Raw genomic sequence first — 19,129 nt, 5'->3', positions numbered from 1 at the left:
TCCACACAGCTTGGGCAAGCCCAGAATTCAAAGTGCCAGTAGATTGAGGGAGATCAAGTATGAAAGTTCATAAAGTACCTGTGACAACACACTTGGGTTTAAAAAGTTCTTTGTACTTTATACTTCTAATACTTTATACTTCTGATTTGGAGATGGCCAGGCATATCCCTGTGTATCCAATCATCGCATGTACTTTATCTGCTGTCACAGGCTGTGTATTCACCCCCAGACAAATAGATACATCTGAGGGAGAAAGGCCATCATGTTTTCTCATGTTCTGTCAGCTTGTCACAGATTACAAAATGAAAACTCTGTTCTTAGGAATCGGCATTCACTCTTTCAGTCACTTACACTGGGTACCATGCCAATAAAACAATAAACCAGCATCACTGCTTCAAGTGAGATGAGAAAACAGCTCTCAATACCAAATCTAAGAATTCCTACCCTTCTGAATCAGAATAATCTATTCACTGAGTACTCGTGCTTCAGTGGTTAAGTACATGAGGAGCAGCTGAGGCAGCTGTGAGGGCTCAGCCTGGAGAAAAGGAGGCTCACGGGACACCTCATTCTGCTCCCAGGGAACCATCAGCAGGACAACCAGAAATGCCTTCAAGCTGTGCCAGAGGAAGTTCAGGTTGGAGATCAGGAAGAATTTCTTCACTGAAAGGCTGCTCAGGCCTTGGGATGGGCTGCTCAGGGAGGTGGGGGAGTCGCCTGGGGATGTCCAAGGAACAGCCAGACGTGGCACTACTGCTCTGGTGTGGTTGACACGGTGGGGATCAGTCAAAGGTTGGACTCGGTGACCTTGGAGGTCTCTGCCAACCTCGTTGAGTCTGTGATTCACGACACAGACCCAGCAAGGGGCAGCTGCAGCCATTCCTCTTATCAAGGGCGCTGGAAAGGCAACAGAGACTGAGCTGAAGTGGCTCCTGCTGTTGCACAGACCTGGCCCAAGCAGGGCTGCCAAGAGCCAGGCCTGGCTCACACTGCACCAGCAAAAGGTAAAGATTAGATAACAACACCATGTTATGCAATTGCTTTTGACATGCCTTGGTCATCAGGCAGCAGCGTGAGCTGCTCAACAGACAAAACACGTTCTCTAGTTTTCTGCATCACAGACAAGAAAAATCACAGAGATTAGGACCATAACCAATTCAGAGCCAGCAGGACCATTAACTCTGTGCCCTCTAACCTGCATTCCTGTCACTCTGCATAGCTGCAACAAGCAAACAAATTTGTAACCTTCAGTGCAGCAGCTAAACAATATATAAATTTTCTGCTTTACATCTCACCTCAGAAAGCTCCATAAGCACCACACCAAACTTATTAAGAACAAAAATGCTATTCCTTCTCAGAAAAGGAAGTAGGTAACTTTATTACATTTTTCCCACAGCATAATCAAGGATTTAACAGTCACTGCACAGAAATAATCACTTCGCTGAAGATGTATGGGAAATCTGTTCAGATGGGTTTTGCCCCAAAAATGCATATTGTGAAAGTGTAACAGAGAAGCAAATTAAAAAGAGAAATACTTTAGAAAATGAGCAACTAAATTAATAAAGCTTTAAGAGTTTTTTTCTAAATTCTTTAACATAGTAAAATTATTTAAAACTTTCAGATTGCATGTATTCATTTGCCTAGCTTTACTAGAACAAAATGAAACATATTGCTAAATGAAACATATTGAAGCTCACAGATATTTTTTTGCAGTAGCTCTAACCTGATTTATTTTTAATTTGAAAAAAACTAATCTTAATACAATATTTTGCACATGTAGTACAAGCAAGTACTATACTGTACTTTGTACTATTGTGATTTTGTTTTATATCTGGAAGTAAGACATAACCTCCTTTTCCAATACATTGAATAAAAAATATTTTTTTTAAAATCAACCATTACAAGTCTTTTAGTATCTGATGAAGACTTAGAGTATTTTTAAAAATAGAAAATATCTGTATTGCTTTCCAATTCTCAGATACCAATCTCAAATTAGGCAACAATATTTTAGTATTAAAAAGCTCAATAGACATGATATGCGTTATTTAATTCAATAATAATCTTATAGATAATACCTCCTCTTAACACAAATTTGAGACTCTCTTTTCCATCTTCACAGAACCAATAATCAGAAACTTCCCACACCCACTTCTTTTTGAAGGAAATCATATGTATACAAGCATATCCTTCTAAAAGCCAAACAAATTTATCTCGACACAAGAACAAAATAACAGCCTGTATGATGTTGTGCTTCTCCAAAACACATTTTGAGAAGCAAGGGTTTTATGTAGGATTGCTGACCAAGTCTTCACTTGAAATATACTTTTATATATTTCACCTTCCCTAAACTACTGATTCACAGGAAAAGGCAGCTTCATCATGAGTTCTCTAATGGAAACTCACTTACTATAGAAATACCACCAGCTGATGATAAACAGATGAATGATTCACAAATGCAAATGAGGAAAAAATATTCTACAATAACACATTTGATTTTAGCCACAATTTAGAACTGCATTTCCAAGATTGTTTACAAGACATGACACATTCCTTCCAATGTCCTTGTGGAAGTCCTTTACCTGAACATGGAAAGCCTCATCCATTAATCCAAATCAGCACTGCCACGACCCCCTGCAGAACCCCACTGCTGTAACAGCTCACAATATTGCAAACAAAAAGCCCCTACAAACTTGCAAAACTAAAAAGGTCTAAAAGGCAGGTATTCTTGCATCACTAAGTGGCTGATTTAGTCATCTCCAGTGAAGGCATGCAGAGGGAAACATTTGTCTTTCACAGCGATCTCTCCCCTTGCATCACACCATGGAGCTGTCCACGATTTCAGCCAGCAGGTAGCACAGCTCAGTGAGACTTCACAGCCCTGGCTGCACTGTCAGCTTCAAAAATGCCTCTCCCCTAAAAGGTCTGAAAATCCAGCTGGACTTCAACATCATGCATCAAGCTAAGCAGCATTAATTCCCTTCTTCAAGAGCCTGACACAGTAAGTCTGGTTTTCTCCCAAAATCACTGAAATATCTTTAATGATCACAGGTCTGTCACCAGGGGTCAAAAAGCCTTCCTAACAAAACCTGAAGCAATTATTACACATTTTGACAGATTCTTTAAACTAACAATTCAGTAGCCATTTGCTATCTGACCTTCATTAGGATTTCCTTCATTATCATGTTGCAAAAATCTATTACATTACTGACTGAGGCAATTAGTCACTAGAAAGCCACTACCATGTACTCCAAACTGGGGAATCATCATTACCATTAATTTCAAAGGACAGCATTAAAAGAGACAATATCCAATATTTTACTTGCTAATTCCACTGTAATTTATATTTGAAAAGTATATGGGAAGGTTATGCCAGCCTGGATAATCGGTCATTTTTCCTGAGCTATTTTGTTTTCTAGGGAAAGCCTCAGCAGTATCTAGGGCATCTGGGGATACCTCAATGAATTCAGAGTTCAAGGAGCTGTTCTGCAGTACTGATACAGTGGTAGTCACAGAGGGCACCTATTTCCACTTTTAAAAAGATCAGTACTGATGCAATACAGGGAAACAAGGAGAGAGGCAGGGCATTCCCTCACAAAGCTATTATAGCTTAAATCTTTCATCTTGCTCCATTTCATGTGCGTTCCAGGGACTACCATGAAGACTCTGCTCCTATTATCCTCTCCTCACAGTGTCCTGTATGATGTAAATCATGAGCTAATCTTCTGAGCCTTTGTTTCTCACATCAGGTCTGTCACAAAATAAGGACACTGTCATCGTATTTACCTGGCACTTAGTGAAGTCTCAGCAGCTATTTGGACACTGTTTTTAGGATCCATGATGCCAAATGAATTGCCTGGGATATATCTATATACACAGACATTTATTGCTGCAAAATTTCAGCTATGTAGTTAGAAGGCTGCTGCAGCACAAACAGAACAGCTCAGTAAAACACTTATCTTACGATCTTAGCTTCTTCCCATACAGCAAGGACTTGCTTAGATAGGATGCCTGAAAAGGAAAAAACTAGTTTAATGGAAACAACACATTACCCTACCTTGTTATTGCAAGGATTTTTGTATCCAGGAAAAAAAAATTTGACCCTTCTCTAACTATCCATGTTTTCAGCTGTCCTAATTCAAAATTCCAGTTCAGTCACTTGAGAAATACTTTTGATTTCTAAGAAACACACCTTGAAAAAAGCTGGAGGGTTTTTGGTAGACATCTCTTTAAATCTACCTTTTTCTATTATGAAGTGCCAGTCCAGTACATTGCAGAAAAATACAGCTGGGAGAGATCCCCACTGCAAAGTTGTCTAATCTGTCCCCTTCATGCAGGACAGTATCAATGGTAATGCTATCATCCCAGATGGATGGCTGGCTAGTCTGTACTGTAATATCAGTAATGGTGAGGATTTCACAGCCACTGCAGATATACTGTGCTTTACTATTATCATTTTAAAGGGGATTTGGGGTTTGGGGTTTATTTCTTTCTCTAATTTTTAACCTCAGTCTCACTTGGTGAAAGCTTTAAGGAAGTCCCATAGAGAGTAGGGTTGTTCAAAGGGTACATGAACTGAACTGTGTCAACTGAGGTAAAGAACAAATAATTTTTTGTGCTAGAATTCCTGAAAGAAAATGGGAAAATAAGAAGGATAAGAGGGTCTGAGGAGAAGTCAGACCCTGTAAGGTCTGTGGACCTTAAAATTGTGGTGAACAGAACCCAAAAGCTTTGAAATGGTAGCTAGGGGAACTGAGCAGCCATGTTAAACATTCCTTTTCTGGCTATGTTTCCGTGTAGGAATAATGTCTCAGCCATTTTAAGTCATGACACTCAAAAGAGAAGATAACAGTGTACTTAACACAGACACAGGAAAGAGGAGGGGGGAAAAAGTCTTTCTCATGGTGAAAGAAGTTACTCTCTGCAATGAAACTGCAAATTAAACTTGCAAAGTCTTTGATAACTCACAGGCAACAGACTCAGGGACAGCTATAAATAAACCACTTAAGAAAAGCAGACAGCTCCAAGATCTAACTTACACAGTTTTCCCAAAAACATGCTTCCTGTTGAGACACCATATTTCACTGTGAGCCGCAGTATTCCATTATTCCCCTGTATTCCATTATTCAGGGGGATAATGGATTAAGTCAGAGGAGAAGACTGAAATATTCTTTGTCAGGTGTGTCCCAGGAGTACAAAGAAGCTCAGCTCTTGCATTCCAGAATTTTTTTAGTCAACACAGGACTTCAGAGATGAGGAGGACATGGGAAACAAGGTGACACTGGGATTTTAGTGCTGCCACCCAGTTTGAATTTGGGGGAGGCACAGGTGCTTCTGGCACCTGTATGGCACAGCCCTGGCCAGCAGGGAGGGACATCCAACCCCACTCACCAAAGGATCTCAGTCTTGGAGAATTTTACAGAGAAAGATTAAACTGGCTAAACATTATTTGACCAAACATAAGCCTTGGTAATTGAAAGAAGAAAAGGTTCCATAATGGGCTAAAAGCTATCAGTGACTGGGCCATCTTGCTGCCACATACTTCCAAAATAATACAGCCAGCTTAGTTTTGTTTTTTTTTTCAAAATACTCTTGTCCATGTTCAGACTAATCACAGAGAAGATAGCCTCTATAATAAAGCTGTTTATCTGAAATTAAAAACTGGATTATTTTTTTCCCTCCTACTCTACTAGATCATCATCCAATTTCTATCATCTTCCAAAACACTTTCAAATTGAAACATTCGCAATTAGAAACAAACAAAAAAGAAATATCACAATTGCAAAAGGCATGTAATTACAAACCCAAAGGCACACATTTTTGCACAAAACTGATACATTTCAGGGAGTAAATCCAGTTCCCAAATGCACCTACTATGTCAGGGCTGGAAGGACAGCACAGTTTGTGAGCTGAGTGCATGAAGGGACCAGCAGAATTTTGTCTGCTGTTCAGAGGCAAGAGCCCTTATCTGCAGGACTGCAACAGTCCTTTTCTAAGTGGAGAATAAACTTTTTTTTCAATGCATTAGCTTATCCTGCAGCACTGTTTCCTTACTCAAGGAAGGATTGTTTTCCATAATACAAAAAGCTATTACAGATTTACTGTGTGAGCAAACTGGAATGTTAAATAATTGCTAAGTAGAGAAGATGAATAAACAGCTCTACGGATCTCCAAGTAATCAAAGTGGGAAAAAAACATCAATTCCTAACATTCAGCATTTAGCTATAATCTACTGGTAATGGACACAAATAAGAGTTCATACACAACAGAAGAAATGGCACTGAGTACATACAACTTCTGGCAATAAGATAATTAGTCAGCTCCAAACTTTAAACTACATTTGTAAAATCTTCCCCAGCATTGTCATGGCTGAGGGAAGCAGGCTAGGAAAGTGGGAGAAAGGAAGGTGGAAGGGAGAAAAAGTTGGATGGTAACCCAACCAAAGAGATTCCTTTTGAGGTCAGGTCATAAATGACCACCACCTGACACAGAAAATAAATAACCACCTGATACAGAAAGCATTATGTTAAAATACACAGGGATATGGGTTACCATGACTTCTGACCCAGACAGACGCATTCATAATAAATTTGGGGAATTACAGCCCAAAATATTCATGAACTGACAGAACTAAGTCAGATAACCCTTGGTTATGGAGCTTAGATCCTGGAGCTTTACATCCACCTGTGCCAGACTCAAGTGCAGAGTAGGTAAGTGATATAAGAAGTAAGATATTTTTAAAGCACATTTTTGCTAGTTTACTATCTGGACCCAGGAAACAGCACACCAGCCATATTGCCTCCATCTGCCATGCCTGCCAAGATTCTTTTTTGCAAACAAGGCAAGACACAGATGGAGTAGCACATAGCTGCTCTTGAACTACCATGAGAGCCCCTGGTTTCACTTCTACTCACGCTGCCTAAATGGAAAGCAATCTCAAACCAAATATTGAGCACCTTTTTCTTTAACCTCAGCAATTCTTTTTGCAGTGTGTGGTGCCAAGCTTCATTTGTTTCTCTTTTTCTATAAAGAAAAACACCTAGAAAGAAGAAGTGAGCCTCCTGACCTAGCTAAAACTGTAGCATGGATAAGCAAGGCTTGATCCCAAGTCATTACAATCACTGCAAGGCATAAATAAACTTCAACTACCACAAGTGCAAGCTCATATATATGTTTCTTTCTGCTTAGTTTGAAAATAATACCTATTAGCTATAAATGATAGGTTGTGTTGTGCCAATATTATGGTCTACTAAGTATAAAACAGCATTTCATTAGCAAAATTGAAGTGGCATCTAACCATCTTATAAGTGTCCTTCTTTCAAATGTATAAATTAAACTGCAAATGGACAACAATAGGAAAAACATATTCTAGTAGAGGCTGCTCTAAGCAGGTCATCCTTTCTCATGCACAGTTATTTGAACAACAGCAGGGCAATAATTACTATTTTCAGGATCAGACCCTAATAGTGAAACGAATCTAATTCAGGCTTAACTGTCATTTTATCAAAGTATTTTTATATTGCAAATTTAAAGACATTCCTATTCTATAATACATGGGCTGAGTTACTTATTTTCAAGAAAGGTGCTTAAATATTTTTTAATATCTACCAGGTTTCCTCCTGACAAGGATTAACCCAGTCTGACCATACATCAGACTTCTAACACTTCATTCCAGGGGCCAGGAAATTTACAATAATCAGAAACTCTTTTTTGTCCAGGGCTAGATGGAAAATGTTTGGTAAATGGGGGCAGAAAAAAGCACCAATCATAGCAGCTTCACAAAGGATCTAAACCCCACACTTCATAGTGCTTCTCTTCTGCAAGAGCTGAGGAATGAGAAAGGCTTTCTCCTTTGCAAGGAACCACCAGGAAAGCAGGGAATGACCATCAATGTGGGGAGTATCAGCAGACTCCCAATTCTGGCTTTGCCCAAGAAGACTGCTGAGACAAGGAGAATGACACAGATCTCTCTATCCCAGTATCCTTGTGTGGGAAAAGGTCATCTGGAAGCTGGCCTAAAGCTAACTGGGGTACAACTGCAAATTTTAATTTTGTAACACAAGATCTACAGAATAGATAATGTATAAATTCCAATGTTCACAGTCAGAGAAGGTTGTGGAGAGAGTGACAGGCATGGAGGTAATGCATAAGCTGCTCTGTAAAAGAGAAATCTATTAAGGGCTTATATTTTGGACTAAGAAACACAGAGGGAAGTGATTACTCCTCCTTTAAAGGAAAAAGAAAAGCAATTTAAGCCCGAAGGTAGCTGATACAGAATGCCAGCTGAACTAGAGGAACTTACAGAGGCCTCTGGGATTACTGGAGAGATGGAAGAAGAGTTGCAGTAAGGTAATTAGAGCTTCAATAGAAGAATAAATACTCCACAGGCAATCCACAGGTTCTCCTCACCTCTCACCACTTCTCTCCAGCAGTGACATCTGCTTGAGAAAGGCAAGGGAAAGCTCTCTCTCATTCAACTCATTAGTTACTAATCCTCAATGGAAACACAAGGGACACACTACCAGGAGGAGCTGCCAGCTCTTCCCTCCGCTGCTGCGAGGCAAGTGCAGGGTACAGGGTCTCACAGGTGCTCACCCACAGCAGCCATGCAGTGGTGGAGCCATGGGCCCCACGTACACTTTGAGAGAGAAAGACACCTCCCAGGGCAGCTGAGGCATTATTCAGGGTACTTTTTTCCCTGTATTTTTCTCCTTCTCCCCTTCTTCATGCCCTAGAGGGAAAGAGACTGCTAGACTGCTGTTTATTGGCAGGCTGCTGAAGCAAGGGGTAGCACCTTGCTGGGGAATGATCTGAAAGGAGCAGGGGGAAGAGAGTGATGACAGCAATCCATTGAGGATTCACTATCTCAACTTTGTTCCTGTGCAAGGCATTTTGGTTATGCACATCGTGATCTCTGTCCCTCCTTTGCCCTGCAATGCTGAAACGAAGTACTGTGATGATATTTCCAGAGGGCCTGCTTTATAAGGAGTACTGAAATAATTGTGACTCTGATGGCCTAGAAAAATGCTGCAGCAAATTGTGCTTCAGCACTGGTCCTGGTCACTGCCACGATTCTGAAATATGTTTTGTGCAGCTCCACTCCCGTGTCATCTCTCAGCCTCAGGTATGTTGTACAGAGGAAAGAAGGTGACAATGTTCTGGATTTCAGTCAGCATCCCCTAGCAGGTAGAAAAGCTGAAAGAAAAGACAGCTGCACAGCTTATTCTTTACTCCACAGCTGAGGCCATTGGTGTCAGCTAGGATTTGCACTGCAATACCACATACTTCAGAATTGGTTAATAAAGCTGTGACCTCCGAATTTAGCACTGCACTAAGAGACTCTTGCTCAGGCTGCTCTGTGCCCACAACAAGCACTGCTGGAGAGACAGGGGAAAAGAGAAGACTTAGGTTAGTCTCTGTGCAGGGAGAGAAGTAATGCAAGATGACTTCTCTGCTAAAACAAGAAAGGTTTAGTTCCTTTTGTAGCCAAGGCTATACACAAATCTTTATTACTATCCTTGCTTTTTAGATTATTAATAATCTACCTGACAGTCCACTTCTTATAAATCTTTCCTGAAAATACTCAACTACAAAACATATGCATTTATTTCAGGTGACTTGACAGAAATACTTTTATAGGTTTTTTTTCTCCTCAAGGACTTTCCACAGCCAGAGAGCCAAGACCAAGTCCAGAAGGACATTAAGAACTGAAGAGTACAGCTAACAGGATTTTTTTCAGCGCCTTATCGACACCCACTCATCTTTAAACAGTAAGCTTTTTTTGAAAAACTGTTCTGTATTGCCTCACTCTCAATAGCAATTTCCAGTTTCCCTTGTGTGTTCTTTAGCTGATATTTAGGCCACAGGTTCCCAAAACAGAAGGAGCAGATCAAAGCCATTCACTATGGGAATTTTCTCTATCTTCTGCTAGCTAGACCCCCATGTGTCACTTGTATGTTTACAGAAACTCAGTAATGTTTTAGGTAAATGCATACGTTATAGAAACTGCACAAACAAATCAAACTGCTACAGGATTATTAAAATTACTAATCCACTTCCATGGTCATTTTGTGTTTACTCATAGCTGTAATTAAATATATCAAGTTTCAACTCATTGAAATATTCTTCTATAAAATAAGAATTGCCTAAAACTTTACCCTGATTTGAATGTGTCTGACAAAAAATCATTTCTGTGAGACCCAATAATAATACTTTTAATTTTAATGCTGTCAGCTATGTTTAAGTAGGAGAGAAAACTATTTCCCTACTCTTTCAAGGCTTATTTTTGTGGACACTTACATTTGTATGTTTTCATGGGAAACCAGCACACCAACTAGAGCTCACACTCCCAAAAACTATAGACAATGTGAAAATATTTTCTCTGTGTCAAAAGTACATGGAGAAAAGTTAGGAGAAATGCCCACCCTAGAAAACATCCCAAAAGAGAAAGTCGATGTTCCAGACTATGCTCTTGCCACCTCCTGAAGCACTACAACTTTCTGAATGTCCCTGAGCACAACCCAAAACCAAACACACCAAGAGCTTGCATGTGCATATCCAACTCTACAGCATCTATAATTAGGAACTAGGATGAAAAGTATATATATATATATATTTTTTAATGGCTAAATCCCTAGTAATGGCCAATTAGGTATTTACACAGTGACAGCAGAACTGTGTATCACTTGCTTTATTTGGTTCAGAAAACTCCTTTAATGTGGCAAGCATGAAGTGTACAACACTTCTCCCTAGGGAATGTATTGATATATACTAGGATGAATTTAATATTTACTTTATTTCAGTTGACTCATTTTACCTCCAGAATCTGAATCAAACACAGTATTTCCTGAAACACTGGCAAATAAAGTGAACTTTATTTTCAACACCAGAAAGCTTCTGTCAAGTGTCATTGTTATATTGCAATATCTGGTATTCTGCCTTTCTAAATATTATACTTTTTTGTCGTTGTCTTTCTTGGAAAAGGTACTTACCATTGCTTTAGTATGTGTTACAGTTTTGGAGCACACTATTATGATAACTTATTCTCCTTTTTAAAAGAGATTAGAAAAGTCACTAGGCAATTACACTCAGAAAAAGCTTTGGAAAAATCTATTATTTATACTTAGTAGGACTTCCTGTATTTTGATATTTTATATCCAAGCCCTACACTCCTACACAATGGCTTCATAAAAGAATTTTTATATATATTCACTTACATACAGTTATCCACACCTCTTCAACTCAATACAAGATAGTTTTCTACAACACAGCTGACAACACTGTACAGGGCCACTCAAAACCACAGCAGAACCAACACTCCTAACTTAATTGTTTAGAAAAAGTGACTTCCCTAAAAACTGTCCCCAGAAATTAATAGTAAGTAAAAAAAGGAAAGAGCCCTGTTGAGAATTAAGGGAACACACCTAAAAGTTCCCAGGAGGCACAGAAGCACTCACCTGGAGACAGGCTCTGCTTTTGTACCTGTGCACACTGGTGGGAAAAGCTCCTCTGGGTCTGGTTCCAAAAATTGACACTGGCTGCTATCCCTGTGCCCTGACACTCACTGCCTGGGATAAGCAGCAGGAGACAATTTTGTTTCTGTCATTTTCACTGCTCCCCACAAACAGCACCTGAAAAAGAAACTACTCCCCCAGGCAGCACCTGAGGTTAAACCATTGCTCAGCATCCACGTTCTTCACGTGCCATCTCCCACTCAGACTGCACCTAGGAGCTATTTCTGTCCTCCTCAAGGGTTTCACTGATATGCTCATTAAGGATTTTAGATAGCCTTGCACCACCCCTCTGAACAAGCCCTGGTATTTTCCTGGCCTGTGTGGGCTGAGAAACAACAGATAAATCTGGAGAACTGAGACCAATTCAAAGCTTTAAAGGCTGCTACTAAAGGTAAAGGCCAGGTGCCCCAAACTAGTAAGAAAATCCTTCAAGAGCATCTACTTATGTATTTTATACTATTTTAACACATATTTGTAGTTCTGAATGGTTACAGTTAATATTTAACAGTTAATAATAGTTGCAGTTAATATTTTAGTTAAAAGGTGTTTTGGCTATGAAGTCTCTTCAGAACAAAAAAAAAAAAAAAAATTAAGACCCTATTATCCAGAACCAAAAAGGGTGATACTCAGTTCTTAATTTTGCCATATTGAGTTGTGTTATAGCTAAAACCAAAACAACTCAAAGTAAATGATCAGAAAACCAAAAAATCCCCAAAGCCAAATCACCCTTCCAAAGTGGAACTTTATTTTCATTCATCAGAGAATAAAATATATCTTCTATAAAACCTGTTCTTGAGGGAAAGAAAAAGGCATGACTTAAGATCAGTTGTTTCCCTGACTATTGCCCAGAATGAGTTTGAATACAGCCACTGGTGTAAAGCAGTGTGTGCACCATGTATCCATTCACAACCTGCTCAGCTAAACATAAAAGTTTGTAATCCAATGTTGTGCAGCTTGTCACTAAAAATCTTATAATTACATCCCTGTTTGGATGACTACTGAGTTATTAATGCTTAGCAATAAAGATGAAAGTAGACAATTTATTACTATTTGCCACTGAATGTCAATCAATTCCACTAAAAAGAACCTATTTAAAAAATAATAAAAAATGAATAATATCTAAGCTTAGCACACTTCCTGCTTATCCGAAAAGTCTATCTGATTATATTGAGTTAGTCTGCAAGGTGGATTTAAAACAATGTATTTGAACTTCACCGGCATTATGGGATCCCACTGCAGACCAATAATTGTGAGACAAAATTGAGCTACCAGAGAGTGGCCCAAAGTCTCTTTTCAATCCTGTGTGGATTAGGGGAGGCAGAATTGCAGGGAACACGCTGCAGCAGCAGAAGCAGGGGCTCTTCCAGGCTGCAGACACCAGCAGGACACAAAGCTGGGCCAGCCCCTGGCTGGAACAGGGTGACACAGCCAGAGGCACTCTGTACTTCACTAAAAGCACTCTGTGCAGGAGCTGCTTGTGCAGGAAGGAATTAGAAAGATGAGTCACCATCAGTTGGCATGAGGGCTCTGGGATGTGACACCTCCGGTCACAACATGAGGACCAGTTCTACTTGTCCCAAGTATCAGCAAAACCTTCTTTGCTGTTGTAGCCCAGTGAGTATTATATAAAACTGTTCTTCCTGATAAGGATCTTGTGAAACTGTAAGTAAAGCATAGTTTAAAAAAAAAAAAACAGCCTAGGAAAAAACTTGCCATTTCCATTAAATATTAACCTTCCGAAAGAGCAAGGACTAAAACATCTCTTATCTTAATTAGTTTAGTAGAAATGAATTTAATTTATATTGTAAGGTTGCATTTTCTATTACAGATCCAGGGCAAGGAAGGGCAAACTTTTTAGAACTATCCATTTATATAAAAGAATATTATTGTTTAAAGGATAAACCAAATAATTTTTAGGTCTTATCTTTAAGCATGGACTTCAGTGGTGCTCCTATGTCCATCTTTTGCCAAAAACAATAAGGACTGAAAGATTAAATTCACAGTAAAATGCAAACAAACACAAAACAGCTTTTCAAACATTGGTATATTGACTTGAGTACTCTAATAGTGGCTAGAGCTTTGTCTTCATCTAATTTGACCTTCAGTTTGACCTCTCAGACAAGAAAGTCTACACATTGAACTGGATTGAACTCAACATTTTCCCTTTTCTAGGTTGTTCTAAATAATTTTAAGCACAATCACCAATACAGCTAACACCATGACTTACTCTAACAGTAAAGCTGTTCACAGGAAAATTACTTTGACTGCAGAAACAAAATGTCAGTATTTGACATGCAAATGCCAAAACCATGTCCATATATGAAAGGTTGATGTGTATATGTATCAGAAATAAAACTGTTCCTTAAAAAGGCAAAGAAATGCAACTATTAGCCCCTCAAATCAATAACCTCTGGTAATCTCTGTGACCTAACACGAGAAAGCACCTCCTCAGTTCTTCCCTGCAGCTTTGACTTTTAGTGTGAAATACTAGAAGTGAAAATACAGTTCGGTTTAATTACAACAAAACATTACTAGTGATGCTCACGTGTTAATTCTCCCCATGCTACACAAGCAGTTAAAATCTAATGACACAGAAAGACCATTACTTTAATTATCCCTATAAAAAATAAGCATGTAGAGGACTAAAATGTTATTGTTTCCTCTGAGCACTGTCTTAATAGAAATGTTTTTTTTAAAAGCAGAATAAAAATTCAAACATTAACTGGTTCAAAACTTTTTCTTTAAAAACCATGCTGTAAACGTGTTAATAATTGGATTAAAAATTACTTCTTTGAGTTCTCGGGCATTGCCAGGACATTAAGAAACCATAGCTAGAAAAGTTTTCCTCTTAAAATGAATTAAAGCTCAGACCTCACAGTTGGCTTTTTGAATACCACACAATCTATATAGGTGTAATGTAAGACTAGTTTTTATTTATTACTCAGCAACTAGGAACCTCAGCATATGGGCCAAGGCAAATTAATCATCAATCTGGTCACTGATTTGCCAAGGCACAGGAAAATTATGCTCAAATACATTGTTTGTATATATTTTAAATCGTAACAAAGAAAGAAATGTTCCTTATCATTAGGTTGGCATCCCTTTGTAAAAACTGACTTTACCTAGCACTTATATAAATCAGCGCCTTAGAACAGACCTGTTGTTATTCTGTACAGTGGTTCTGTACCAGCTGAATGAGAAATACAAATGCCTTAAAGAAAGAACCATCTTTCTCAATTCCTCTGAAGTTTGAAGAAAAACTTTTGAGTCTGTACAACCACTGTAAACTACTACACTTACCTCAAGTAACCATACTAACAGGTGATGCTAATCTTTCATTAACTCCGCCCTTAACAGAGACTGGTTTAATTACAACAGATTTTAAGCAGCATTCCATAAAGTGCCCTGTGAGGATGTTGGATGGCTACAGAGACTTACTGACAGCTTGCATTCTGTGTTGTTGCAGCAAAGCTTTATATTCTTAAATTGCTAGAATGTTGCTACTTCTACACTTTACTTCTCTAGGACACATGCATTTTGAATGTCTTTGATCTTACATAACCTTCCAACTACACAACTAAACCTTACAAAAAAAAGTCTCCTTTAATTCTGTGTTCCTGCATTTTAATTCTGTAATACCTGTTTCCTCCACATAATACAAGATCCTGCAAATTTAAACAAGTACAAACCAAACATTATATACAAATATTTAAATATTTATGCACACACACATACACACACAGACAGCACTTGTCATTACATTCTGAGCCTTTTAGAAGGACAGAACACTTAAGCATGAAGTTAAAAAAAGGCATAAAAGCACATATTAAGACATCAGTACCATTACATCTCCCGAAATTGCTACAAATAGATGTTTACGCAACAATACTAACAAGAAGTATTGAAAAAGGAGCCCGGTTCAAAGATAGAGAGTTAAGAGCTCAATTCGCACCTTATTTAAATTTCAGTCTGGGTGTATGCAGGAGACAAACCAGTCTCTTGTCAAAGTGCCGCTCCACGGCAGGTGTAGCAGGGACGCGCTCCGGTGTCAGCACACGCTGGTACATTGTCTGAGCGCTGGGTGCGATACATGCCAGCAATCCCTGCCTCCACAGCCAGGAATTTATTATCCACAGCAATTCCCAAGCAGCTCAATCGCAGGGCTATGCGTGAAACACCAAAGCGCTTCGGTCTTTATTACCTTCGCAAACAACAAAATAGCACCGTCCCTCAGTGCTTCCCGCAAATCTGCAGCAATGATGCAAAGCAGCTTTATTTTAAATTCTCTTTCGGAATACAAATGCCTGCCTTCTCCTATTGCTGCCTGTTCCTAAGCGAGACGCACTGTGGACAATAGTTTCTGAATCAGCGATACCTTCCCACACTGTTGGCAAACACTGAAGACATAAATAATAACATTGTACTACAATCTCGGGAGAAAAGGGGAAAAGAAAGTAAACAAATTAAAAAACAGCAGCGTAGGAAAAAAAAAAAGAAAAAAAAAAAAAACAAAGACAACATTAAAACACGGTGAGAACATAGAAATACCAGCGGTTAGGGATGAGGATTAATGGGCAGAAAGGCGGCAGCGGCGGTTATTGCGGAGGCACCGAGAATCCTCCTTGCCTGGAACTCACGCAACTAATGACCTCTCCAAGTGCTGAATTCCGCGGCTCGGCAGAGCCCGCGCACCGCGGGCTGTGGCACACGCACAGACACACGGACACACAGACACACGGACACACACACGCAAATCCCAACTTGTCAACTCCACGGGCGCAATCACAGCGGGGGATGCGGGGCCACGGAGCCCCGAGCGCTGCGGCTCTGCCGAGCGCGGCGGAGCGGGGAGGAGAGCCCCGGGCATGTCGGCAAGTAAGAAGTGAAGAGCATTTACCGGCAGCGGCGGCGGCGGCGGCGGCAGGTTGAGCAGCCCGAGCGCCTCTCACCGTCTCTGGGCGATAACTTCGCACCGGTGCGGATTCCTTCAGTGAGGAGGGGACACCCCTGCCTTGCCTGCCCTTCCCCGCCTTCGCTGCGCTCTCGCGGCGCGTCCCGTCGCTCCCGGCAGGAGCGGAGCGCCGGGCAGCAGCGCCGGGCAGCAGCGCCTCAGCCTCGCGCCGCAGCCTCGCGCCGCCCCCGGGGAGCGCGGGAGCCGCGGCCGCGGGGGGAGCGCGCGCCGGGCGGCCAGCGGGGAGCGCGCGCGCGCGCGCCCGCGCCGCGGCCCCGACGCGCGCGGCGCCCGCGGGCACAGGGGCGCGCGCGCGCGCCGCAGCCAATCGCCGCGCTCGGCGCGCGGGCGCGCGCTGCCGGGCGCGCGCGGCGGCGGCGCGGGGAGCGGGCACGGAGCGGGCACGGAGCGGGCACGGGAGCGGGCACGGGAGCGGGCACGGAGCGGGCACGGAGCGGGCACGGGAGCGGCCGCACCGCCGCCGCCGCCAGCGCGTCCTTGCTCCCTTGGCCGTCCCTGCGCACAGCGGGCGCTGCCCCGGCCGGGCGCTGCCGCAGAGGCGCGGGAGGCGGGGACGCCCCGGGTCTCCGGCGTCGGGATGCTCGTCCCGCCGCCCCGCGGGCGGAGCGGGTCGGGAGGGGATGCCGATCACGAGGGGATGCCGGTCGGGAGCGGAGGGTCCCTTCCCGCGGCCGCCGCTGCGCAGCCCGAGGGGCGCGCGGAGGGAACAACAAAATCCGGGCAAGAATCGTTAAAAAATCGCTTCCATCTTCTTGCCACGAGTTAGAACCGTTCCAACTACTGTTGTCACTTCTGCAGGACGGAGCTGCTCTAGCCTCAAACGCAAGGTTCTGTATAACGTTACATCAAAATTGTGCACAGAATACTTATTTTTTCTCTGAAACCATTAAATGTTGTCTATTGTTCAATCTTCTCCCTCACATTGCTACACATCTGTCAGACCACCGAAAGCAGAAGTGTTAAAGCCAAGTAGATCAGGAAACAAGAGAGTGACAAAGTACAAGGCGCAAGCTGATGGCAACCTGTAAAACTTTGTACATATTTTTGGCAAGGCCAGGAGGAAAGTAGCAACCGGAATTAGCCAGGAATCAGAAACAGCAGTGAAAAGGAGCCTTGGACATGGGCAATGCACAGCAGCAGCGCTAACAGTGCCACAGATTGACTTCATGACTATATTCCATACCATAGAAATCCTTGTAGAGAAATGCAGTAAACTGGAGCACATTGGATTCGCTGTAGCTGGGGAAAGTGCACTGTAAATTTCTGATTAGAGAGAAACTACAGTAGAGTTAATTTCCCAACTGCAACTGTAGTTCTGTAACTGTCAACAAAGAGCAAGAGTTTTAAGGGGCAATCCAGAAACCAGCAGGGAAGCATCTCTCAGCTTTTCAAGGTTAATTGAGAAAAGGGGAGAGTTGAGCATACTGGTAGAGCTTGGCAAATTACATGCAACGCTTTGGCTTGAGGACTCCATCTATTAACAGGAGTGAAGAAGATCCACAGAACTACAACTTCTCCCTGGCCTCATCTTTTTCCCATGGCATTTCACAGATTTCAAGATGTGTCCTTGTCTCTAAAGCTGTGGTCAAGATTTTAATGTACGTGTGGTGATGTGTTGTTTCTGCAGAAAAACTTGTGTACAGATATACTGTGCTAGTCATTTTACTGGAAATAACATTTCTGCTTGAAAATAAACTAGATTGCAAAAATGAATGCTAGAGAAGTCATAAAAAGACTGTTGCAGTTAAGTAATGAGTTGTCCCTGTCAGGAAAGAAAGACAGAATTACACTGAGCTTGGAAGCAAATCTTGTCAAACTACATTATGATGGATGCAAGTGTCAGTGAAAAAGGTAATATAAAGTCTGTAATAGTAGTCCATAAACCATTTGACTTGATGCTTATGATAATTAGTCAAATTAACAAAATTCAGAATTCATTCAGCTCATGCAATCTGAAGGTATTTGGATATCTTCACCTCATTGGAGTGTCATACAGAAGCTATTTAGACCAGTGATTTGAGAGAGAACAAGCAAATTGCTTATTAAATGCCATGCAGCAAGGGTTTGTGCCTGGTCAGTTATGATGGATATGGGTTAATGGCACAGACCAATCCAGTTGCCTTGGTAAGGTGGCCTCATTTGTGCAACAGAGCTGGTGAAGTCAAGGTCAGGCATCTAGTGAAAAAGAACACGGGTGACATTTCAGGCTGGGGCATTGTTTTCTGGAAGGCAGTTTACTATAAGCAGCATTAGTTTGTCCTGGTGAATAACTGAGTACATGCTCCCAGTGTTCTGGGTTAGTGAAGATGACAGCTGGGAGTGGATGGGTGGCAGAGAGTATCAAAACCAACCAAAGTTACACGTCGAGGCAGTATCAGTGAGACCAATGTGGCAATACTGGCTTTGAGTTCACATTCAGGATTGATGTTAACTATATAAATCCAGAATATCTGAGAAACAATTAATGTAGGTTTTAGAAGGATAACTGTGTTTTATCCCTACAGTGAGTGTCCTAATAGAAGACAGGGAACCATGCTCCCTCTTCTTCTTGTTCTCTGTTTAAATTGATCTTGGATTCCTTTAGATGTGGTGGTACAGCTTCAATGGAAGACAGGCTTGTTCCTATCCCTTTTATCTGCAAGTAAGGGTA

General features: G+C 41.4%; 1 protein-coding gene across 1 annotated transcript in view; it reads right to left on the bottom strand.

Moving 5' to 3' along the window:
* TENM2 (teneurin transmembrane protein 2) overlaps positions 1 to 16,645 on the bottom strand; it is a 616,146-nt gene extending 599,501 nt beyond the window's left edge. Inside the window, exon 1 of the mRNA XM_021528631.3 lies at positions 16,405 to 16,645. The gene's annotated coding sequence lies outside the window, so the exon portion shown is untranslated. The remainder of the gene's footprint in view (positions 1 to 16,404) is intronic.
* Between the last annotated feature and the right edge of the window lie 2,484 nt (positions 16,646 to 19,129).

This window comes from Lonchura striata, chromosome 15 (genome assembly GCF_046129695.1).
Source record: "Lonchura striata isolate bLonStr1 chromosome 15, bLonStr1.mat, whole genome shotgun sequence".
Lineage (NCBI taxonomy): Eukaryota > Metazoa > Chordata > Aves > Passeriformes > Estrildidae > Lonchura > Lonchura striata.
Note: the sequence above shows the minus strand (reverse complement) of the source record. Positions and strands in the feature narration are given on the sequence as shown.